We start from the raw sequence: 9,011 nt of genomic DNA on the forward strand, positions 1-9,011 counted from the left end.
TATATTGCTAAAAATATAGAATGCTTCACAAATTTATATGCCATTCTCATGCAGAGGCCATGCTAATCTTCTCTGTATTGTTCCAATTTTAGCATATGTGCTGCCAAAGCAATCACAGAACTACTCCATATCTCATTACAAATTTCAAAGCCATTTACTGTCTGCACGAATCCTGCATTGATAATATATTTCTTTGATTGCTGAATAACTGGCTCTTATTTCCTTTAACAAGACAGAAAGCTCTCTAATGGTAGAACAGTCTTTAATATTCAGTTTATACAAAACATTACTATGTTTTTCTGATATTCTTCCTTATTCTTAGCCAAGAACACCTACAATAAGTGTTCATTACATGTTTTTGACTGAGTTGTGTTAAAACTATTGTTATATACTAAGGGGCTAAGGAGACTAAGGACTAAGGAGAAAACCAGTTATATCACAATGATTTCCCATATTCAAAAGGAATCTGCACATTCGACACCAATACTATCTATATGAAAAGCTCAGGAGAGAAAAATAGTCAGCATTCTAATAAACATCATTTGCTTATATAGTCCAGTTTAGTTACAAAGGATATTTTCTTTTTGAAGAAGCTATCCAAGAAAAGGTTACCTACATAAGAAAAATCTTGGATAAGTATATTATTGCCTATGATTTTGTTTTTGAAAACATCAGTCATGGATTCAGAATATTTTGTAATTTTATGAATTAGTAGGAAGCTTAGCAAACTTACAGAATTTCAATAACAATTCCCAGAAACCACAAAATTGATAAGTTAAATCTAGAATATTCCTGAGAACTTGAAAGGAAGTTAAAAGGGTCTTTAAAAAGTAAAATAAATGGCATAGCCAGGCGTGGTGGCATATGCCTCTGGTCCCAGCTACTTGGGAGGCTGAGGTGGGAGGATAGCTTGAGCCTGGGAGGTCGAGGCTGCAGTGAGCTCTGTTGGCACCACTGTACTCCAGCCTGGGCAACAGAGTGAGACCTTGTCTCAAAATAAATAAAATAAAATAAATGGCAAAACTCTGTGCACCAAAGACTTTACTCACAGGAGAGCCCTTCAGGACCTCACTTAAATCATTCATGTATTTTTATTAAGTTTGGTTATGACATCTTTCTAGATCACAGCCTATTAGAAGTAACAGATTAGAATGGAGCAGGATGTTATTAAAGACAGGGGATAAACTGAGGCAATCCAGTAATGAGAAGGATGGGAAAACTCTAAAAAGCAGCCATAAGTACAAAACCAAAACCAAAACATCCACAGCAGTCTGAGGCCTTCTAGTGCAGAAACAAAGGACGAAAAAGCTATAAAGGCATCACTCTCCTGTAACTTAGTAGAGTAAGTGAGGTTCCTAGTGGAGCGTAAGACATTCAGAATCAGGAGGGACCCTTGAGCCCAACTTCTCACTCCATCAAAACCCCTTTCCACAAAGCCTCTGTCCAAAGGTCATCCAGTTTCTGTTCTAAAAATCTCCATAAACAAGAGCCTCAAAGGCAATTCTGCTCATTTTTGGCACTGTTCTATTTAAGTGGGATGTTTCTCTTCTTAAAATTCTGTGTTTATAGGTTAGTCATCTGCAACCATACAGAATAAGTCCAATTTCTCTTCTGGTAGGTATTCAATGATTTAAAGTAAAGTTTTAATAATTTTCATCTTAACTATCCTTTTAGTTTAAACACCCATATGACAGGATTCCCACACTTTTCACCATCTTAATCACCTCTTTTCAGATATACTCCAGCTTGTCTTACACTGTGCATGTAGAACTCAACTCCAGGTTTGTCTGATCAACATAGAATAGAACTAACATTTTCCTTAACTTAGCTCTATGGCTTATATTTCTGTAACCTAATGTGATGTTGGCTGGTATATTTGAAGTCAGCTAAAATCCTTTTTTCATATATTGGTATCTTACAGAGTCATCAATAAAAGGCAAAATATATTTTGTTTTACCAGAGGGAAATATTTCCATTAAAATACATTGCATGTAGTAAGCATTCAATAAACATGAATTTGAAGAATAAATCAACAAATTTAAGCTGCTAAGTTTGAAAAATGGTTACAAATTTTAAAAGAAACTTTTAGTTTTCAAAGGACTAATTACCTATTTTCTGAAAAGGTGATCACTTTTATGGAAAATTTGACTCTTCAACAATACCATTTGCAACTGGCATTATTATACATTTCCAAGAAAAAGAAAGACTCTGAAAATAGTGATATTTTTAGTATACCTAGTGTTTTTTCTCCATGGAAGTATAAACATGATCTTATTTATCCTCACAGCATCAATGTGTGGGAGGGAACAGCAATAGTTGTGCCCATTTATACAAAGAGAAAGTGAGATGAAAGATGTAAGTGCCAAACTTAAATCATACAATAAATACACACTGAAGATAGGACCTGGGTTTTCAGATAAAAAAAAATCATTGCTTATCCATCAATTTTCCATGAATACAATCTTCTCTCTCTTTGAACTAGAAGACTACTGGGAGAAGATAAAATGGAGAATTGTTTTCATTAAAATAATCCTAGATTTTGTTTTCTACCTGGACTGTGCCCTTTGAATGCCCTTTAAAAACATCATCTTGGGAATTTCCTTAAGCTTTAAGTTAAGCCTCCTGCCATGGGCGCTCTTTCTTATTTCATGTGCTTCCTGGCTTCAGCTGCTCATTCCTAGGAAGGGAGGGAGTGAGAGCCTTTGAAAATACACATGCTCTTCCAGGAAGGTAACCATACTTTTCTAAAAAAAAAAAAAAAAAAAAGCACGCATGCTCTCTCATGTTGAAATTAATTATATGAGGGCAAGAAATTTTTTTAAAAAAACAAAAACAAAAACCAAAAACAGTTGTGTTGTTATTACAGATATAGCTACCATTGACAGCATTATATTGACACACATTTTAAATATTTTTCCCTCTAAATGGCTCTTAGCTAAAACTTTCTGTACCTATTGCTATTTCTGAAATTGATGAAAATCCAACTCAGTAGCTTAACCAAATTGAGATTGATTTTTCTTACAAGACAAGAAGTCAGGAGGTAGACAGTCCAATATAAATGCAGCTACTCAAGGAAGTCATCCAGATTTGTTTGGTATTCTCCCTCATGGGCACAAGATGGTTTTTCTGCCTCCAGGACGGGTGTTGTTATTCTAGAAAAGAGAAAAGGGTAAAAGATACATGCCAGCTGGCCTTAAAACACTTTCCCAGTAACCTCACCCATCTGCTTATATCTAATTGTCTAGAACTGGGTTACATGGCCTCTTCAGACCATGAGGAAGTCTGGAGAGCTAAGCATTTTAACTGGGCACATTGACACCCTTAACAAAATCAGGATTCTACTGGAAAGAAGGGGAGGTTGGATATCAAGTAGACAACTACAGGAGCAGTATATGTCATCCAAAGTTAGCAATTTCACTGATGTGTTTGGCCCAAGCACCTATTAACATATTCAGTGGCTTCTCATCATTGGCACATAAAATGCATGTTGCTTGGCTTGGCACCCAAACCTATAATGTCCCGGTTCCTTGCCACTCACAGTGAACAACCTGCACTCTTCAAGATGGACAATACTGCTTCATGCCTCTCGCTTCTGCACACCCTCTCCTCCTTCTGGCTACCTCTGGCAGGTCCTTGGAAATTCAGTTCTGACAATAGCTGCTGTGACACCTTTCCTTCTTAGGCTCCTCTTCCAACAGGGTTAGTTTCCCCTCTGTCCTCTCATGGCACCCCCTGTATCACTTTATTATTCTCAGTTATACTTTTTTTTTCTCATATATTGGGTGAAAGAAAATTAAAAGCAAAATTGTATATATACTTTCATTATTGTTTTTGGTTTTTGTTTTGTTTTCAAACAGGTCTCACTCTATTGCCCAGGCTGGAATGCAGTGGTGCAGTCTCAGCTCACCGCAACCTTGACCTCTGGGCTCAGATGATCCTCCTGCTTCAAGTCTTCCAAGTGGCAGGGTCTATAAGTGCACACCACCATGCCCAGTTAATTTTTTTGTTTGTTCGCTTAGAGATGGGGTTTTGCCATGTTGCACAGGCCGGTCTTGAACTCCTGGGCTCAAGCAATCCACCCGCCTTGGCCTCCTAAAGTGCTGGGATTACAGGCATGAGTCACAGTGCCCAGCCACTTTCATTATAACAACAGAAAACATACATATGAAAAAGGTCTGGAAAGAAATACATCAAAATATTAGAGATGACTGTTCCTCTGGCCTCTAAACTTTCAGCAATACCATAGGATTGTTATAATTCCATTTTTTGTTCTACAAAATATAACAACTTAAGGCAGGATATGATAAAGCAGTGCCTGGCAGTGCCTCAAGAGTGGCATATAAAGTAGGCTATTAGCACAGGTGAAACTTTGTGGGCTGAGGAAGTTAAAAAAAACCACATGGAGGATGTGGACTGAACCTGGGCACTAACAATTGTGTAGGTGTGGATGAATATGGTGTGGATGAATATGCCAGTGGTGGTCGCCTAAGTGCTCCAGTGTGAATAAACAGAGTGCCTCTGAGAGAATGAGTGGAGTCTATTAGGAGAAGGAGATTCATAGGGATTCGTGGAATGGGGAAGAAAAAGTAGAGGAGGGACAAACAAATAAAGGCTTTGGCAAGTCAAGCTGCTTTGTGTTGGGAGGTTCTCTGAGTCATAATTTAGAAATGACATATAATAGATCAGGAAAAGAAGACTTGGAAGGTGAGCTAAGGGCTACTTTATGAGAATACCTGGGTCTACACCAAGATGAGGATAGGGATAATGGACAGGGGTTGGGGGGAATTGAAGAAGAACCAAAAAGAAATTGATAGAACTTTGTAACTGACCATGGGATTGGCCAAAGACTGGGAAGAAATTAAAAATGACTTGGGCCAGTGCGGTGGCTCACACTTGTAATTCCTGCACTTTGGGAGGCTGAGGCAGGCAGATCACTTGAGGTCAGGAATTCGAAACCAGCTTGGTCAACATGGCGAAACCCCGTTTCTACTAAAAATACAAAAATTAGGCAGGTGTGGTGGTGCATGCCTGTAATTCCAGCTACTCGGGAGGCTAAGGCAGGAGAATCACTTGAACACTGTGGCGAGGAGTGGGTGGGGGGTGGATGAGGGGGGACAAAAAAGTGACTTGGATTGGGGGCTCTGAATCTGGTTCGTTGAAAAAATAATAATCTCTTTTGCAGAAATAGGAAAATCAGGAAATGTAGTCGGTTTGGGAGGTGACTGATTCCATTTGGAACGGGTTGACTTAGTGAGGATGGCAGACCAGTCATGTCCAGCAGATGGTTAAACTGGCTTTAAAGCTTAGTGGGACAGTCAGACAATAAAATTGATAACTTTACCTAATTCATAATTATCCTGATAAAACCTTAGCATAGGAAAAGACCTTGGAAGTTATTAGTCCAACCTTTTCTGACACGAGAAAACTGAGGTCCATTTAAAACTTTTTATTTCACAGGCCCCAGCCTAGTCAAGGTTATACAGCTAGTTAGGTTTGGTGACTAAGCTGGGTTTGCAAATTTAGCCTTTTCTTTGCCTAGTACTCTTATGCAAGCAATTGAGAGTACAAAGATTCTACTCAATTTGTCTAGTTCAATGAAAAGTACTATTGTCTAAGTATTAGAAAATCAAGCTTAAAAAAGCTCACAATCTACTGAAGCAGCAATTTGATTAAAAACATCCCTTGTCCATAGGTGGGATTTCAAGATATGTAATATAGTAGAATATGTTCAAGATGTTAATTAAGCTAGATATGCTTCTGCTTTGGTTTTACCTATAGCTCCTAATTACCCTGGACACTTTCCGATCCTAAACCTGTGCTGCAATTTCAAACACAAGTGCCTTTCTGAATATTTTTATTACAATTGTGCCTTACAAGATTACAATGCAATTTAGAGGGTAAATCTATGACACAATCTGCTTCAACCCTAAATTCAGTATAATTGACCTCATCATAGAAGAGGCATTCAGTTATCAGAAACATTAGAAAAACTTCATTAAGCAGTATTAAAACTGTACCATCTCAGAGCTCAAATTAATGGTTTCAGGATGTTAATACATTTTGAAAACCTGTAAGTGAATTTTAAGCAAATTGGTTTGGAAGGCCGAGGTGGGTGGATTACATGACATCAGGAGTTTGAGACCTGCCTGGCCAACATGGTGAGACCCCGTCTCTACTAAAAATACAAAAAATTAGCCAGGTGTGGTGGGCACCTGTAGTCCCAGCTACTCTGGAGGCTGAGGCAGGAGAATTGCTTGAACCCAGGAGGCAGAGATTGCAGTGAGCCAAGATCATGCCATTGTACTCCAGCCTGGGCAACAAGAGTGAAACTCCATCTCAAAAGAAGAAGAAGAAGAAGAATTTTAAGCCAATTAGCCATAGCCACTCAAGGTTACAATAAATGTAAGTCCATTTGGGTTTCTGCACTCTACAAAATAACACCTCAAATGTTCTACCTTAGACCTTCTCTACTTATAAATGCTATTTACTCACAGAAATATTCCTCACTAAATTTAAGGAATTAAAACTTTAAAGCCAAATTAATACAAAAATATTAATTGCTCTGAAGCCCAAGCACTTTTTTATGCATGTAGTAAGTCTCTCTAACATAACTATTGAAGATTCCTTCATCGTAAAGAAAAAGTACATCATTTCCCCACTATCTGTCCTCCTTCAGAAATGTTTGAATGAATACAATATTTATTGCAAACAGAGAAAAAGGAATCTTTTTAAAAAAAAAGATGAATTCTTCTTAAAATGCATGATATTTCTATCATGAACAGAATTCTTTCTTTGGTAATGAAATCCTTTAAAGCTACAGTAACACTTTCAAAATAATATTAAATTTTACATTGAAAAGAATCCTGAAGTGGCAGGGGAGTTCCCAGTCTATTAATGACCCTATAGGAAGGGTGAAGGAGGTATAGATTATTATCTCTTACTCTGAAATTTAAAAAATCACAGCCTGCAGACTTGAGGTAATAAGTAGCTAAAGTCAGTAGCTTTGAATTCCTTTCTCAGTCTCACTGGTACGGTCTTGGATATAGCACTTTTAAATACACAGACAATCAAATATACTTATTGTTTCTCAGTGTGTCCTGTTTTTTGGTATACGAAAGGACATTTAAGTGCCCCATTTGTAAACTCCAGATATCCTGCAATCAGTAAATAAATATCTTGAAAATGCAACTCATTCAAAGAAATACATCAATAGAGTCCAACAGAGAAAGGAAAACTTCCCTGTGCAAATCTGGGTGAGCCTGTCCTAAGGTGCTTATCTTTTTTTTTTTTTCTTTTGAGATGGAGTCTTGCTCTGTCACCCAGGCTGGAGTGTGGTGGTGCCATCTTGACTCACTGCAGCCTCTGCCTTCCAGGTTCAAGTGATTCTCCTGCCTCAGCCTCCTGAGTAGCTGGGATTACAGGCATGCACCACCACATCCGGCTAATTTTTTTTGTATTTTTAGTAGACACGGGGTTTCACCATGTTGGCCAGGCTGGTCTTGAACTCCTGACCTCAGGTGATCTGCCCGTCTCGGCCTCCCAAAGTGCTGGGATTACAGGCATATGCTACTGCACTTGGCCCTAATGTGCTTACTTTTGATAGAAATTTTTTCCTCATTATAACCAATAACAAATAGCTAGCATTTATTCGGGACTTAATATACAGCAGGCCTTGTGCTAAACACTCTACATACAAGATCACCTTCAGACCTCTTAGTCACCCTAGGGAGAGACTGTCAAGTGTCATCCTTGCTTTACAAATGAGAACTGAGACTCACCCAACTAGTAAATAATAGAGCTGAGACTGTAACCCAACCACTGGATTCCAAAGCCCATGAGTGAAACCACTGTGTTCATCATGGGTCTTTGGGAAATAATAGAAAAGCAGTTAGTAGGGCAAACCCATCTTCCAAAGAAACTGAGGCAGGAAAATAGGGTCTGGAGGCAGGGAGCATAAGGCTGACTCATACTTCAGCTATAACATGAAATAGCGTCTCCATAGGGCGTAGGCTGTAAATGACTTTGTAACTTTACTTCATCCTTTCCATTTACATAGGGTGTACCTGAAGTAACCAATGGAATCCTCTAGGTATTTAAACTCCCAAAAATTCTGTAACTGGGCCTTTGAGCCTCTATGCTCAGGGCCACTCCCACACTGTGGAGCGTACTTTCATTTTCAATAAAACCCTTCATTCCTTCCTTGCTTTGTTTGTATGTTTTGTCCAATTCTTTGTTTAGGACACCAAGAACCTGGACACCCTCTACCGTTAATAAAACCAGCTTTCATTTTGGTATGGCTCCTTCTAATCTTATATCTAGCCTATATAGCCATACAATTTTTGTTCCATGTTTTCTTTACTTTTTAAATTTTTTTAGATGGAGTTTCGCTTTTGCTGCCCAGGCTGGAGTGCAGTGACGTGATCTCGGATCACTGCAACCTCCGCCTCCCAGGTTCAAGTGATTCTCCTGCCTCAGGCTCATGAGTAGCTAGGATTACAGGTGTCTGCACCATGCCTGGCTAATTTTTTGTATTTTTAGTAGAGATGGGGTTTCATCATGTTGGTCAGGTTGATCTCAAACTCCTGACCTCAGGTGATCCACCCGCCTCGACCTCCCAAAGTGCTAGGATTACAGACGTAAGCCACTGCACCCGGCCTTTCTTCACTTATTATTAAGTTATTAGAAATTCTACACAAACATCAGTTTTCATGGCCATATACTGTTCCAGTGAGTGGATCTACCTTATTATACTTTTGTGTTATTTTCAGATTTTTGCTATTATTCATAATAGTTTTATAGCTATCTCTGTTAATTAAACATTTTGTTAATTTGAGTTTTAATTTTTATTTTCTTATCATCATTAAAATGAAAATATCAGGTCAAAGAAAAGTTACATTTAGGCCACATTGTCAAATTTCTCTCCAAAAATGCTGCATCCATCTGTATAACTATCACTAAGGTATGGTGCCTATTTCACCTCACCCATACCAGCATTGAATATTATACTTTAA

At 38.4% G+C, this 9,011-nt stretch overlaps 1 long non-coding RNA gene and 1 other non-coding gene across 4 annotated transcripts in view; both read right to left on the reverse strand.

Moving 5' to 3' along the window:
- LOC107967605 (uncharacterized) overlaps window positions 1–9,011 on the reverse strand; it is a 64,219-nt gene that overhangs the window by 789 nt on the left and 54,419 nt on the right. For all 3 annotated transcript variants that reach the window (XR_010148394.1, XR_010148393.1, XR_001708195.4), the window contains exon 3: window positions 3,023–3,152. This is a non-coding gene — a long non-coding RNA (uncharacterized LOC107967605). The remainder of the gene's footprint in view (window positions 1–3,022; window positions 3,153–9,011) is intronic.
- Window positions 10–116, reverse strand: LOC112205055 (U6 spliceosomal RNA). Its single transcript, XR_002938920.1, has one exon. It is a non-coding gene; the product is annotated as a U6 spliceosomal RNA (small nuclear RNA).

This window comes from Pan troglodytes, chromosome 10 (assembly GCF_028858775.2).
Source record: "Pan troglodytes isolate AG18354 chromosome 10, NHGRI_mPanTro3-v2.0_pri, whole genome shotgun sequence".
NCBI lineage: Eukaryota > Metazoa > Chordata > Mammalia > Primates > Hominidae > Pan > Pan troglodytes.